At 41.3% G+C, this 16,611-nt stretch overlaps 1 long non-coding RNA gene across 1 annotated transcript in view; it reads left to right on the forward strand.

Moving 5' to 3' along the window:
- The window catches only part of LOC113459967 (uncharacterized), a 63,460-nt gene that overhangs the window by 7,217 nt on the left and 39,632 nt on the right, over positions 1 to 16,611 (forward strand). The window contains exon 2 of the long non-coding RNA XR_012582791.1: positions 14,231 to 14,419. This is a non-coding gene — a long non-coding RNA (uncharacterized LOC113459967). The remainder of the gene's footprint in view (positions 1 to 14,230; positions 14,420 to 16,611) is intronic.

Below are 16,611 nucleotides of genomic sequence, written 5' to 3' on the forward strand. Positions count from 1 at the left end.
GGATGCAGGATGAAGTATATAACTTCAATTGCTGCCTACTTAGGAACTGAAATAGGCAGTTAAACCTGTAATACCCATATAAGAATTTGTATTGAGTGTGTCATGTAATGAAAAGCAATACTTTCATTAATGTTTCTTCATTATTAACATTTTTAATCTGTCATTCATACACACTGTACACTTAGTCATTGTCTGCCAGTTATTGTAAACAGCAAACCTTCGCTGGCTTTAAATTAAAATTGCTTCCTAATTACTGTTTATTGCACAGGAACAAAATGCTACATTTTATGTTATTCTCAACAGGACCTCTAAAACTCAGTTGGAGATAAGCAGTAAACACAGAAGCATTGTCATAAATCACATTTTTGCATATAATTACAATATGCCTGTAAAAGTGAAATTTCAGCTATTCCCCTGTTACCAACCAGCTCTGATCTAGGAATTGATTCAGCTCTACTGCAGAGTTTCCACACACCATTTGCTTCAGCAGCTCAGATTTCCTTCATTTCCATACCATGAACAATTCACACCATTTTACATATTAAGTCTGCCTATATTTTCCTGCATTTGACATTATGATATGAAAAAAGTCCAGTCCTTCCCTTCTAGCCTAGATCATACTTGCTGCCCTTCATAATGTCCTCTCTGGAAAATCTCCTTTTTCCAGCAGGATCCCTGTATTCATTTTTAATCTGTTTGTTCTCCACTCAGTATTTCTACTCCAGCAAACTGGATTACAGCTGCTGAGTTAGTGAATTTTGTTTGCATGAAGGCAAAATGATGAGGTTGTGCTAAAGAACACCAGTAAAACAAAACAGTGAATGTTTATATATGAAATTGACATTTCTGTATTTATGAATGGACATGTGTCTATTTACGAAATTGACAAGTGTGTGAAAAAGACTTGATTCTTTGAAAAAGCTTCTCTTTTTCAAAGCCCACCAGTCTGGTATGAGTATTTGTGATCAAAAGCATAGAATTTTTTTTTTCTTAGGTCAAACATGAGAAACTATTAAGAGCAACCTAGGTTGTACTAAGATGAATCATTAATTTTATAAAACCTGACACAGCTCATTCTTGGTTATGACAGAAAATGGATGAAGCACTGCATAGGCTGGAAAGTACATACTTTTTTCCTCTTTTTTTTTTTTTTTTTTTTTTTTTTTTTTTTTTTTGAGAGAGAGAGAGATATAAAAATCTGTAAAAATCAGCCAGCTAAACTGAATTCCAAGAAAAACCCTTCAAGCATGCTAGTAAATATGTATCTTTCAAATGGCAATAAACTTCAGGGTGAGAGCCACAGTTAACCTGAACTTGCCAGGAAAAAAAAGCCGTGCCAAATCAGTCTAACAGATTCCCTTGGCAGAGCAGCATTGCCACAGCACAGGCAGGAGTGACAGGGCCAGCACAGGGCTGTGGGACCGCAGGGGCCGGGAGGGACATCGGAGGCTGGAGGTGGGAATGAAGGAGGACAGGTAATGCGGGGCACTGCAAACAGAGGCTGAACCCTCAGAACAAATAACCTCTCGTATATGTGTGTGGGGGAAAAATAAGAGTAGCAAACACCTCGAAGAAATTTCAAGGAAGGTTCTGGTATCTCTGTCACGGTAGCTTTAAAGCAAAGTCAGACCAAGAGCCGGCCGAGACCTTGGCGTGTGTCCCCCGTTCCCGGCGTGTGTCCCCCTTTCCCGGTGTGTGTCCCCCGTTCCCGGTGTGTGTCCCCTGCGGCCGCCGGAGCTGAAAGAGCCCCCAGAGGAGCCGCAGCCCCATGGGAGCCCCCATGAGGAGCCGCCATGGGCCCGGCCCTGCCCTCAGCGCTGCCGCAGAGCCCCCACAGCGATGCGCCCTTCCCGCCCGTTTCGGCTCCGAGCCGCGGCGGTGCCCGGGCCCTCGGTGTCCCCAGTGTCCCCGCTGTCCCTCATCCCGTGTCCGGAGCAGGAGGAGCACCCCCAGCCTATGCCGAGGTACAGACCCGGTCCTGCCCCTCAGCAGCTCCCCTAGCGCACAGAGAGTGGCTCGCTGAGGGAACGCAGCGGTTCTGGCTGCCGGGTTAAAGAGCAGCCTGGAGGAGGGGAAGGAAAGGATGGCTGTGCCGCTGGGCAGATGATGAGCAGCACAACACTGGGCTGTTGAAAAATCTAGATTTTTCTAGATATGCCCGAGCTGCTTCTGCTTTGCCCTCCTGCTCCTTCAGGGCCGGTGTTTCCCCGCGGATCAGGAGCGCTGTCCCTGCTCCCCTCACAAACCCAAGGGTCAATTCCAGCCCTGGCCAAACCCTCAGCTCTTCCCCTGCACCGGGCACTTCACGCTATAGATTTGTACTCTTTTAACATTATCCTGTTCCTACAAAATTAATGAAACGTTTGAATTATTCACTGTTCAGTTTTAGCAAACAAGAGTGAGCAAAACTGGGGCTTTACTCTGAGGGAGTTTACGTGGAGTTGAGTTGTGCTTTTCAGGTGCAGAATTTGATGTTGTTTTTAAACAAAAGCGTAGCTAATCTTGGCTTTCAGAGCTTGACTGTATCTCTCTGCTTTTCAGAGCTCCTGGTTTGAATTTAGATCACAAATCTTGGTACAAAACAGCTTCACAGGCTGCAGTGACAGCTCTCAAACCTGAGAAACCAGAAATAATTTAAACTGAAATTCATTATCCAAACCATTGTTTTATAGGAATCTCAGTACTCTCAGTCTGCACAAGCCAGATAATTTGAAAACTAAACAAGAAAAAACCAAACCAAACTAGCAAAAATTCAAATCAAAACAAACAAAACCTGAACCAACCAACCAATCAAAACCGAAGCAAAAACACAAGCAACAAGAATTCCTCATATTTTACAGCCTTGTCACCCACAGCACTGTGGTAAGGGTAAGAGAGCAGAGAGTTCCGCATTTTATAACATGGGAAAATGAATAGTAAGGTGTATTTCCCTCTCTTACATCTTGTGCTATTTCAATATTAATTACTAGCAAGTAAAGCAGTCATTACTTGAGCTATATTGTTAGATCTTAATATACCTACTAAAAAAGCATACAATGCACTGGACCTTTTTCATTTTGATACAAGGCAAATGGACATCTTCTGTAATGCCACACTCCCAAAAGGTAAAGCAATTTGTTACATTGGAAGGATCATGTCAGTGGCTGTGAAAGGGCACTGCTGCAGATCATTTTCTGCTGAGGGGATGAGCAGCAAGTTCCAGAGTGTTCCTCTGTCTTACACAGCTCTGAGATATGGTGTCTAACATAAATTAAGTACTTCAGCCTCCTTTTTCATTGCCAGGGCCAGTCTCTGAGAGTCTGGAAGGATGATTGTCTGGATTTAAAAAAAAAAAAAAAAAAAAAAAAAAACCAGCTTAAATTCCGTTAAGCTTTTGTAAAACTTTGGATTGCAAATGAGGAGATGATGGTGCAGCCCTGGAAGTCTGCTGCATTTCACTTCAAAAACTGTTAAATGAGAGCATCTCAAACATTTTTGAAATGAGATGCAGTTTCTGAGCTCCAGGCTTAGTTATTTCACAAACTCTTTCCCTTCTGTGAAGTCTTAAAGCCAAACATGCTTGGAGAAGCCTTGAGAATTGAAACTTCTGTGGCAATCCACAGAACTGAAGAATTCAGATATGGATGTATTTATCAATTTCTTTTCCTCTACAGCCACCCTTTGTGTTCAGAAAGGCATAAATTTAATGCATTGTGCCCATAAGCAGTGACAAATGTTTCAATACAAGATTGAGGGTACAAATGTAGTATTTCATATAGTGATCAAATACTGTAAGTGTGATTTAATCTCAGTTTTGATGGGGTATTCAGGGAAATGGGGTTTTATGTAATAAGCTTTTTCCTTTAACATTAATAATGAGGCTTAGATTTGTGAATTGAGGAGGCAGGTTTTCTGAAATATTTATGTGTACATGTTGTGCCCACGTTCGTTTCTCAGTGTGAATGCAGCAGCATTTTCACTGCTGGTAGCCAAAAGGATTTCTTGATTTCCTTCCTGTACTGGGGTGCTAAACAGAATTCCAGATCAGAGCCTTTGTGTATGACAGCTCCCAGAGAACAAATCTGAGCTTCAGTTTTCATCTGTCCATCCAGAAAAATAGAAAATCATAGAAAATATGTACATTTCAAGTAGGTGAAGTGTGTGGGAGCTATTCTTGATGGTTTTTCTCCATTTTTTCAGCCATTGACACATCGTGCTTGCCCTCAGAGAACATAATTTCCAGCAATTCATTTCATCCACCTCTCCCTTTATGATTTCTTCCCTTCTCCTTTTCTCTCCCTTGTGATAAACACAGGTATAGCCACACTCTAAAAAGAACCCAGCAAACAGAGAACAAACTCTTGAGACCAAAACTTGGAAACTGGGCTTTGTAAATTATGAAAGAATAATAATACAGTTTCATGATTGTGATGGAGTAATTATTGGGAAAGAGTGATAAAAGGGAAAAAAAGGGCTGAAACATCACCTAGAAAATAAAAAGCTGTAATAATTTGGTTTGAAAAGGAGATTTTGTGTGTAAGAATTAAGATTTTCAGCAGAATTCTTTCAGAACAAGTATTTCATTTTAATTATCGGGATGGTACCTTGGTTAATGGCATTCTTTGAATTCTTCAGTGGCTGTGAAATGCTGAGGCCTTATGAAGGCAGAACATAGAGAAACAGAGGCCACAGGAGATGAGCACGCTTTCCCAATTTCCCAAATTAAATGTTCCAGGCGTGCACATTGCTGGTTTTCAGCGCTGAGGTGTGTTGCTCGTTGAAGGAGCACAGTGGGTGTTTATGGAGATGCAGTGGGGCATTCAGGGGTGTAGCCAATCCCCTCGAGCTGGGGCTGTCCACCGAGACCACCCTTGGGGGGCTCGGGAGTCCTGGAATGTTGCCAGAAGTGTCTGGTGGCTGGACTTTGACCCTACACAGGAGAGGACACCTGTATGAGGATAGGAGGGTTTCACCGGGGTGAATGGTGAAGGGAGAAGTTAATTAGAGGGTGAGACACAGGGTTTAGGATTTCTGTACAGGGGGGTTTAGAGAAGTAAGATGGAGGAATTGGGGCGTGTCCTGTCCTTCTTCTTCTTCTCCTCCATCTTCTTTTGTGATGGTGGCACTTTTGGATTGGTCATTACTAAAAGTGCACCCGGCAATAAGAATAAATGGTATTGGGGAAAAATGATAAATATTGTACACGTAACCATGGGTATAAAGATAGGTGGCTGTACGGAGGGCAGCACAGTGTGCTCATGGCTGGCTGCTGAGCAGACCTCTGTCGGGCTGAAAGAAAATCTTTTAGATGAACAATTAATAAACATAAAAACCGAAAGAAGAACTGAAGCCTCTTCTCGTCCTTCGATACGCGGGCTGCCCCAAGGCCACTCCGGCCCTTTCCAGGCCCTTCAAACAGCCGAAAACCGGACAGGGCTGTGCTGATCCAGCATCCCCTGGGCCTGCTCCTCGTGCCCACTCCTGCTGCTCTGGGAGTGCTTCTCATGGCATTGCCTTGGCTACAGCTTTATGCTTTAAAGTTTAGCAAAAAAATAAACAGAAGGTATTTCTAAACCTACACTAAAAGTGCTGTGCTTGGAGAGGCAGCAGCAATTCACTTCATATTTTCAACTAATTTAGCTCTTTAAAAATTTGTGTCTAACTCCAGTCTTGGTTCAGAGAAGGGAGGATATTGTGTGAAGCAATGTCCTGCTAATACAGGGTGTAAATACTTTTTATCTGCTCTTTCTACATAAAATAACTGTCTGATTTATAATAACCTCCATGGAGTCAGGCTGGGGATCCATCCAGCTCAGGATCCTGCCTCCAGCAGTGGCCAGAAGTGGCCAAGGGAAGAGCAGAAAGTCAGCAGTCTCCTCAGAGATCCCAAAGGACTCCACATTCAGTATGCAAAACTAAACTCCTTCTAATAGCCCCCCATAAAACTGAACCAGTACGTGCTTAGCTGACTCCAGTTAGTGGTAATGCAAATATTGATAGAATTCAAAACTACAGTCTTCTGGTATTAGCAGATTGATCTGATTAAATGAATAATAAATCATCTCATGTTACTCCTAACAGTAACACATTTAGTATTTGCATATGGTGTGAATGAAAGTTGTCAAAGACATGCAAAGTAGAGGTTGAGAAATTTGGTTTCTAAAGAAATAGAGATCATGAAATAGAAAAGGCAATATACACTAAATCTTTGCTGAACCCAAAATGCATTTACACATTTCCCTGCTTGGCTCCCCCCACAAAAAAAACTTCTGGGAAAACTTTTTAGGACAGTTTGTGAAGAACTTCAAATATCACAATTCCTCTGTCCTCAGAACAAAACTGTATCACTCATGAGATCTACTCCTCATCCTATACACATTGTAAACTGAATAAATAACTCTATAATCTCTAAGAGATCACAAATGCCACTGTGGTCTTAAAAGGGGTCATGTCTAATCTTTTTTTATTTTCCTAAATAAATACTATTATTCTATGGTTTATCATTTTGAGATGGTTCAAAAGAATTCAGTCATAGTGAATTCCAGTGAGAGATAACAGCCTAAATGCTCAAAAATACCACTCTACACAACTAGATTTTTATATCCTCCGGTGCTATTTGGAATGTGGAAGTCTCTGTAATGTGTTCATATTGGAATCTAGTCCTAGGAATAGAATCTTTAAATTAATTTTGATACTTGAAAAATGCCTTGAGCTGTGCTCAGGGAGGAAAACAGAACAATGGAAAGATTTGGAAATTTCTGTCAGTTGATGAAAAGGCTGTAAAGAGGAGATAAAAAGAGGGAAACGAGTAAGGATGGACTCTCCAAAGACACTGAGTGTGTGGCCAGAGCAGTCCTGAGAAAGGAGCTGTGGTCTCGTGCTGCCAGGTGAATGCATCTCTACTTTTTCTTTCTTTAAGTAGCAGGCTGCACTAGATTTTTATCAAGGAGACTGAACAGAACTCTGCAAGAAAACAGGCTCTGTAGATTCTTGAACTGTGTAAAATTGTTACAGGATTCTGATATTTTGCCAATCAGCAGCTCATCTAAAACCCGTGTCTAGAGGGAGCCGTGCGTGTTTGCAGTCTCAGCTTGGAGTGGGGCTGGCTGCTGATTCTATCGCTCCTGGCACATTCCAGCAGCTTTAGTGTGCTCTGAAGCAGGAGCACAGGGATAGGCACCAGCCAGTTCAGGTGATGGTCTCTTGTCTTGTGTAATTCACCAAGTTCTTGCTAAGGTCCCTGTAGGAAAGGGAGAGATGCAGGGAGAGAAACACACCTTTACTCAGAGCTCAGTAATTAAGACAAAATTTGCAGATTTCCTTGTCTAAGTTTTAAGGATGCAGCAGCAAAAATTTGTAGGAGATCATGACACATGTGGGAACCCAGAAGGGTCCAGTGGTTTGGACATTAGCAAAGAAGTCTAAAAATTTGAATTTTGCTCCCTGACTTAGTAGATGATTTTCTTTCAGTGAGTCACTTCATGACTCTGTTTTCTCACATTGATGTGTTAGTGCTGGGTATTCTTTTCACTGTTTTCATCTATCACAACACTTTCCTGGTATTTTCAGTGGATTGTGGATTGTGCTACAATACAACAAAATAAATTAGGAGATGCAGAATCAGGCCCAGCCTTTGGGCACCAAAGTGTAAAGTCAGATTGTTTGAACTTCTGAGTGCACATTCTTAGGAATTAGGTTTCAGGATGAATGAAGCTATTCATGTTTCACAGCCTTTAAGACTCTACTTAGCTATGGAACTTTCCAGTATCCTCTGAGACTAGCAAGCTGCTGTTGATTAAGATGAAGTAATTTTTTTTTGTGAATAGAGCATATGTTTTTTTAGTGCAGGCTAAATATTGCTATGGTTAAGTTGAAATGAGGAACAGGCATGCTGCACCATATTGTTATTTGCTGTGAAGTGATTTAACAAATGTTTGAACAGCTGTGCTGAGTAGGCCCTGTTGATATAAGTAGTGGAATCATGAGAGCTGCTGTTTTGGTTGTTTACAGTGGAAAAGGATCAATCAAACAATTGTCTGCTGGGGTAAAGGACTCTAGATGAATGTAATAGAAAGTTAAGGTAATTCATCATAAAGTCTGTCAAATCCAGGTTTGCATGTGGTGAGTTTCAGCAAAGATGCACATTTCTGATCTTCCAGAAAAGGTGATAGAGTTTGGGCTACTTCAGCATTCAAGGAAAATTGCCTGGAGAAGAGTCAGGATAGTTGTTTGTCTTTATATTTTTAACAAATCTCTTTCAGGTCCAGAAATGAGCAGTGTCTGAACCACGTTTCTAGGTGGCCCAACAAAGTTCCTGCCACCCAGATTGATGATTTGTAGCAGGAAACCAAAGCTTCTGTGGCCAGCACCCCATGCACTACCCTCAGCTTGCCAGCTTTTCAGTACTGAGGCAGTGAAAGAAATATCGTCCCTATACAGTCATGAGAGGCATTAAATGAACAGCTGGCATTCCTGGCATACCACAAACTCACCAAACAGGAAAAGAAAATCAGGGTAGAATATTTTAATGGGTTGTACTCCTAAAAATGGAAACCAGCTATCCAGATCCCAAAGACCCCACTTGAACTTTCTGCCTGTGGTCTGGCTTCTGATAAGAATTAATTTGTAAGGACAGATTTGACAGTGGGCAGCCACTGTGACTGTGGGTGCCTGTTACACTGGAGCTTGGGTTTTTACCTTCCAGCAAAATGTGTCAAATGAAGACTTCGAATTTTAGCATGGTGGTAAAACTTTTTGGAAGTTTGAACAGAAATTTTGGTTCCAGAATTGATCCTCTCTGAATATCTGATTGCTAAGGGCTCAGGATTGCTGGAAAAGGTTTAGTGGTGGCAAGCACAGTGAATTGTTCTGAGGGCACACTTGTGGTCTGGGAACCTGGAAGTCCTGGAGGGTGTGTGGGGGCAGTGGCAGTGCAGTGACTCCACCCTTGTCCCTCCAGTGTGTTCCACCCTCCTGCTTTCCTGCTTTCAGTGCAGTGTGCTGCACTGCCCAGGCCTCTCAGCACTTCCTTGGGCTTTTTATGAGGAAGAAAAGGGAACATAAAAAGGACTTTCTTATACTAAGGGGAATTGCAAACTGAGATATGCTTATTGCCAGCCTGACCTTACAGGAGATCAGTCCTTTCCAGGAGCATTCAGAGTGACTGAGGTGCCTTTATTGCCAGGAATGCTGTGTGACAATAAAACATTCAGTAAAGTTTATATTGCTGCTGCCGTAACTGAGACATTCTAGTTAAATAAAATAGCACTCCTTTTATGAGTGCATACTGTAATATGAGTTCTCAACCAAAAGGAAGAGTTAAACTGGAATTTATTTTTTCTGAAGGATAAAAGCTGACAGCTTCTGTGCTGATACCTGCAGGTAGCTGAGTACTGGAGAGTAACCTCAGTCATGGCTATGGGTGCAGAGGTGTTGTGCTGCAGCTCCATTATGTGCAATGTGGCTTCATAGTTACTCTGCTTTGCAGGATAATTCATTCTTTAAATTAATTGTGTTTATCATGGCAGCTCTGAGAGACATAATCAAGACATCCCCAAGTCTACTGCAAACAAGGCAAGGCCTTGGTGCATCTCAGGGTGGGCTTGAATTCAGCCAGAGAGGAAGCTTGTGCTGCATCTCCTACCAGTGTCCCACTGGGCTAGACACTTAAAAGTGTCTGTGAGCTCTTTTGTTCCTCTTTTTTGTATTCTAAATAAATTCCAATTTGGAAACAGTGAGATTTGACTTCATGGCTTTGACCACTTGTTTAACACACTTTCCATCTGTGTTAAGGATTTATGTACTTTTAGTTTTGTTAGTACAGCCTTTTCTCTTTCAATTTTTTTTTCTTTTCAATTAATAGTTGATCTTCCTAATGAGCCACAAAATTTTTCACCTTGGCAATCAGGGTAGAAATCAGTAATATCAAGGTAAGTGGTGATGTACATGTCTTGATGAACATTAATGGTACCAATTTCAATAATGCTTTCACTGTTAGATAAAAGCTGGGCTAAAGATAATGAATCTGCCTTCAGGAAAAGCTAAGACATAATAGACTGGGAAGAGCATTTGTCCTAATTATGGTAATTATGTTAATTTAGGCTTTAAATAATAAGAGGGTGGCACTTTATATATTTAATATTTCAGTTAACTGTGAGCATTAAGGAAAATGAGACATCTCAGAGATCCAGATTTACTCCAGCATTTCATATAAGCAATGCTAAGAAGCTTCCTGGGAAAAGCAGCAGTGTGAAGCAATAAGGTGCTGGGCTGTTCCATGTGCCTCTCTCACAGCACAGAGTGCTCAGCCAGGTCTCAGATCCGCAGGTAGAGCACTGCAGCCTGTTTGGAGTAGCTGAGGTCCTGACCCACAAATCCACTGGAGACTTTTACTTCCACTGCTTTGGCTGTCTCAGCTGCTTTCTGTCCAGTGGTGTGATCTGAGACTTATTGTACTGAATCTCCCTGGCAGGATTAGAACAACCTCAAGGCTATTTCCTTCAAAATCAGTCTATGAAGAGAGCTTTCTTTGCGGTGAAATGTCATCTTTATGAATTCAGAAAGAAGAAAGTCATAATCCCCTGTGACCCTCTATACCCACGTGTGCCTCAGTATCCTGGAAATTACTGGTTTTCCTGCTCCATTCATAGTAGTTGTATTTGCTTAGCTACTTCTGCATGCTTTCCAAAACTTTGTTATCAAACCAAGCCAAAGAATCTTCACATCCACGTTGTTTGCCCATGCAGGACATGTCATGTCCTGGTGCCATTGTGCCATATTTCCAGTTAGGCTGGGTCAGCTCTCTAGCAGACAGGCAGCAACTTGCATTCTTTTTTCTTGTCTGCAAATGTAGTTCATGTTGCTCTTTGGAGACAGATGAGTTTGGGTCTGGCTCTTTTCTTAGTGGAGACAGGAGGAACTACACACTGCAGTTTGTGCAGGCTCTCAGCTGCCTTTGGGCTGGGTATTTCAGCACCCAGCAGTGCAGCTGCACAGCAAACAGCTGGGACCTACCTTCAGATCCACCACCAAGTGGTGGTCTGGACTCTCCTAGGCGAGCTGCAGTTCCTGTAACGTGCATAAAAATTTCCAGAAAGGGAGCTGAAGCTCCAGCAAATACAGGATCAGCTGTGGGCAAGCAGGAAGGAAGATTTTTGCAGGGAATGAGCAGCTGCACAGCTTTGATGGTAGCAGAGAATCCCACTGCTGTAATTCTGTGCCCATCCTGCAACCTTCAGCTACCACCGATGCTTGACATCTCTGTGCACCAAGTGCTGCCTGATTCCCTGGCACATTCCTCCCCAGGTGAGCCCTGCAGTTCCCCTCAGAGGGCTTCTCCATCCCAGCCAGCTGCTCTCTATCTATCTGTCTATCTTAGTCTCTAATCTGGGCTATAAAGCAGGCCCATTTTCCAGGCAGTGTTTACTGAAAACACAGGAGCGTGCCTGGCTCCCTCGGCCATCCCTCCTCGTGCCCTCCCACTCCTGGCAGGCTCTGGAGGTCAGGCTGCTGCAGGACTCTCCTGCTGCCTGTGCAGTGAAACCAGCAGCCCGTGAGCCCATTCCCCTGACAGCTCTGCAGTGCCTTCCTCTGGGGTTAAGGGAGTTCATTATGCTCACAGCCACTCAAGGTGCTTGACAGTGAAGCGAACAGTGATTGAAATCTTCATTAGAGAGAAAACCAGAGTGCTGAAGTAAAGATTTGGGATGGGAGAACACAGTGAAGCATCAAGGCTTTCAGTGGGATCAGTAATTTTAAAATGGATTTTCTAAAGAAGCAGAGAAGAGATAATGAAAAGGATCAACAACAAATAATAAGGGATAATTATGAGGTTGGTTTCATTCACAAATGGCACTGGAGAGCCAGTAAGAAGAAACTGGACCTTGCTGTAGTGCTTAAATTAGGAAAAATTAAAGTCTTTAATGAAAAAAATACATTTAAAATGCTAACTTCCTTGAATTCTGATTAATACCCATATATTCTGTAGTTATGCTCCTATTTCTGTAGGTACACACTAACTTTTGGGAAGGAGTAAAACCATCTGGAGCTGCATCTTTGTCCCTGCTTCCTGACAACTGGGATTGTGACAAGATAATTAGGGCCTGTGCTTGAATAAAGTATTTCTAGATTGCTTTGCAGCTGCTTCTGAACTAATCTACCCATTCATATCTACCTTGAAAAGATGACTTGCCTTATTCTAGGAATGAGAGGAGCTGGATTCTTTGTCTTGCCCTTACTGTATAATTTTTTAATATTTTTCTTTTTTACCTTGGACTTAAAGGCAATAGCAGGAAGTGAGCTGGGTGATTTTTTTCCCTGATAACAGCTCATTTTCTTGCCTGGTGTTGTCACTAAAACTCCACAGGCTGTTGAAACAGTGTTGGAATGGGGTAATAGTGAGCCTGTAGGATGCAGACTGAGCATTGATGTTTTAAAAGAGAGACTTTTAGGAGCCTTCCCCACTCTTGTTAAAGCCAGGACACATCCCTGCATGTCAATGGAAGCAAGATAAGATTTCAAGTCCCATCTTGTGTCCTACACATTTTCTGGTGTGTCCGGAAATTTCAGTTATCTCCACTCACGGCTGGAGATCAGGAGGGCAGTTTGACTTTTTAGTCAAATAAGCCAATATATTTATTCAGTAATTAACCCAACTTTCAAGCTCACAAACTAGTTCCTTGTCTCTTTAAATATTTGTCCTTGGGGTGAGGAGCAGTGATCTCCAGGGAAGATGAGGAGTGACCAGAGGGGTTGGTCTCTGAGCCAGAATGGCCAGGAGCTCCTCCATGGTCCCACATGAATGCCAAGGCTCTTTTGCACTACAGCCCCATCTGATGTCTGCAGTTTTGACATCCTTGGACACTAGCAGGATATTTTTGCACATGGTAGTGTGTTTGTATTTCCCACCCATTTTCATTTCTGGGTAAACAACAAGGAGAAAATATTTTTTCCTCTCAATTTTTTGATTTTTGTTTGGGGTGTTTTTTGGTGGGATTTTTTTTTTGTTTTGTTTTTGGTTTTTTAGCAGTTTAGGACAAGGAAGAACTCTTGTTCAAAAAATAATCTTAAAAGGAAAAATCTGATTTTTGTTCTAGATCTTAGGAAAAGGCTCAGAGGAATCCTGGCTACAGTGAAAGTTGGTATGAAACTACAGAATGTGGGCCCTTTTGGTAGAGAGTAACTAGAATAATTAAATATTGATGAAAAATTATATCAGAAGAACTAAGAAGCGTGTTTTTATGTAATTATCTACTAAAAAGAAGATATTTCAAAGTAATATTGAGAAAAGGTACAATTTTAAAATGTAATTACCTACAAAACAAGATCAGTGATCTGGAAAGAAACCAGTTTTACTTAACTAGAAAGCAGTTGCCAAGAGGTTTATTCCATGAATTAAATTTTATGGATTCTCTATTAAAAACTTCTGCAATGTAGCTGAACAATTTGTTCCTGTCTTGACGGGAGCTATGATAATAAATGCCAAGAGGTTGGATGTGTAGGTTTTCATCCTCACTAGGGGTCTTCATTAATTAAAAACTTTTGCCAGCCATTATTTCCTTTCTGTTTGAATTGTTTTTAGTAAAATGAAAGGGTAACATTTCACTTGAAGAACAAAAGAAATTTGTTTCACTCTTATTACTGAAAGGATCTTAAGCAGAATTTTGGGAGAAAATTCATTTAACTTTCCTGTCAACCTTGATGGTGTTTGCTTCTCCTGCTGGTCTTTTCTATTTCCTCTTTCTCTGATTTACAGCATAATGAGCTAATAGAGTCAGAACTGCATCTTACTTTAGGCAGAAGAAATAATTGGGCAAGCAAAGCTACAAACTGCCTGACACCTCAGAAAATCAATTAACTCATTAAACAGTCAAAGTTTGGTATTTTGACTTGTTACAGTTGAACATTTGCATGTAATGTCTATGGAAGCCTTGGGAATGAATACATATATATTATAAATTATGTTATTCGTACCCAATCTCATATTTATGAAATATGGAAAAGGATGTTTTGTAGTTTGGCTTTTTGTTGCATTCAAGTTCAGGGGTATTTAAGGATTTGCTGTCCTCTTTAAAGCAGTTACCTTCCCCTTCTCACTCTGTTCCTCATTCAAGTGGAGCAAGAATCACAGGGTTTGCCTGGGCTGGAGGGTGATGAATACACTGCAGGCTGCCGACAGAAATTGAATACAAATTGGGAAATTAAGTGTTATGTGGCATTGCAAACATTAAATATTTTGTTGTTTTCTCTTTAGAGACCACTGCATGTTGTGAAACCTTCCTGACACATGAAGGCCTTTTGAAGCTGAGGTGCCCTGAGTGCTGCTGGGCTGGCCAAGGGGCCTTCTCTGAAATCCCTTCTTCACACAGGAAGAGAAACATTTGCTCATCTGATGGTGCACCTGAAACAAAGTTGCATGGTCTGTTGATATTTATTAGTGCAGGTAAGTGAGGAAGAGTTTAACAACTTTTCATTTCAACTTCTTTGAATTATGCATTAGGGTGAGGATGCTCAGAGCCTTTTGTATGTGCATTTTATTGTCCAGTTTGTGTTTTCTCCTGAGATGTTCATTAGTTCAATTTCAAGCTCTCAGATAAGCTCCAAGGAGAGAGGGGTTTTTTTCAGAGGAATGAAAAAGACAGAAGAATTTGCTTTATATCTTTGCTGCCCAAAATCACACTTAAAAGATCCAACTTTGAAAAATGCAGGTAATAGATTCTCTGCTGTGTTAGTCAGAAGTAAAAGATGAAAGATAAGCCTGCTGGCCACCAGAACTCTATTGCAGCTGCTTCTCAAGTTTGTCACAGGCAAGTCTACAAAGACATTTCACCATATCACTGATAAAGACTGTGCTGTGTTGAACTGATCTGCGAACATGCAAACAGACTAAACTTGTGTGTGCATTGTGCCTGTGTGTTCATCTGGATTTATGGGCGAGTGGAGGGACAGCTTTTCAAGAGCTTTGTAGTAAAGTAAGAGAAGTTCATTGCTCATTAACTGCTTTCCAATTGTTCTTTTATTTTGGCTCTGTTTAGCATTTTTTGTGCATGGAAATTCTAGCTCAGCAGTACAGCCATGTCATGACAGAGTAGCAAAAAGTATTTCCAGCTTTAAAGGCTAAGGCTTTATAAAGGTATGGGGATAAAAGGAGTTTACAGAAACTGTGATTGACTTCCTTTTCACTGTCACTGCCTTCTGGAAGCTGTTTTGTTCTGGCTGCTGATTAACTTCCTCAGTGGTTATTTGAAAGTCAGCAAACAAGGATTGTTTCTGAAGCTGAAAACAATTATCAATAATATAGGACTGGAACATTTGAACAGCAGCTCCCATCTCCAAGAACACACATTTAAACCTCCTCAATGTCTTTAACATTAGAAACATGGTGACTTTCCACAGTTTTGTTGATATTACCTGGATGTAAATCTCCTTCCTAAACTCTAGATGTGTTTTGACATAGTTTCTCTTTGGTAGGACAGACTCAAGTTTCACAGGAGAGAAAAGTAAGATCATAAGGAAACAGGATACAGCAGGGCAATAAATGAGTGGTTTGCCAAGAAAATACACATAAAGTTTTAAAGGCTGAAAATAGCACCTTCTCCTTTTTCCCTCCCTGAGACCCTTGTAAAGGATCATGATGCCATTTAAACTGTGATGGTTGGTCAAATCTGTGTCATCACCAAGAATAACTAAGATGTTGGGCTAGTTTTAATTAAATCTATGTGGCAGGTAACAAAGTATGAGATAATTGGGATGCTGTTTGTCAGGCAGAATTGGGGAAATCTGACAACACCTAACTAAGCTTTGTATAGGAATGTAAATCCTGTTGTCTGCATGGGATGGTGCTGTGATTTGTGGAAAAAGGAACCCTGGTACAGAAGGAACATCTGGGTGGTGCCTTTACCATGAGCTCAGGAGGGGTTGGTTTTTCCAGCCTCTTGCAAAGGTCCCATCTCTGCACCAAATTCCACTACTAGGTCTTTATTCAAAAATATTAGTGGAACAAATAATAGCTAAGTTCCACTCTTGAAGTCAGATCTGAGATGCTAAATATGTCTGTCAGAACCTTCCTGGAAGAATGGAAATTTACAGTAAATGCAGCACTGGAAGCAGAAGTATTATTCTCTATTACAGTTCTGCACAGCTCAGCAGATAAAGCAGATACTTTGTGCAAGCCTGGCAGCAGAGATAGACTGTCTCAGAGGCATTTTATTAATTTTTCAAGAGTATAAATCAAGACAATTTCATGTTGAATAAAGAATTAAATACTTTTTGCTCTCATTTCCGGACTCTCAGTAATCATTAAGGAGACACTAAAAGGACTGCAAGGGAATTAGCTTTTTGACCCAGTATTCACCAACAGTAGATTCTGCTAACAGTGGGAATAGTCTTAATGAGAAGTTTGCAAGTGGAAGATTTATATACTTTCATTATAGGCAGATTTTGTGAGATTTTAAATTTTGTGGCCTGAATGGAAGCTTTGGGGCCCTTACTAAGAAAATAGTAAGAGTGGCTATGGTGCATGAGAAGATATCCTGCCTTGGGAAAAGGAGCTGTGATTAACTTCCAGGTCCTGGTGCTGAGATTCTGCTGAATGGCACATGGTGTTGCACTTCCATGCATTTCACAGGATCCCTT

This window comes from Zonotrichia albicollis, chromosome 15 (genome assembly GCF_047830755.1).
Source record: "Zonotrichia albicollis isolate bZonAlb1 chromosome 15, bZonAlb1.hap1, whole genome shotgun sequence".
NCBI classification, from domain to species: domain Eukaryota; kingdom Metazoa; phylum Chordata; class Aves; order Passeriformes; family Passerellidae; genus Zonotrichia; species Zonotrichia albicollis.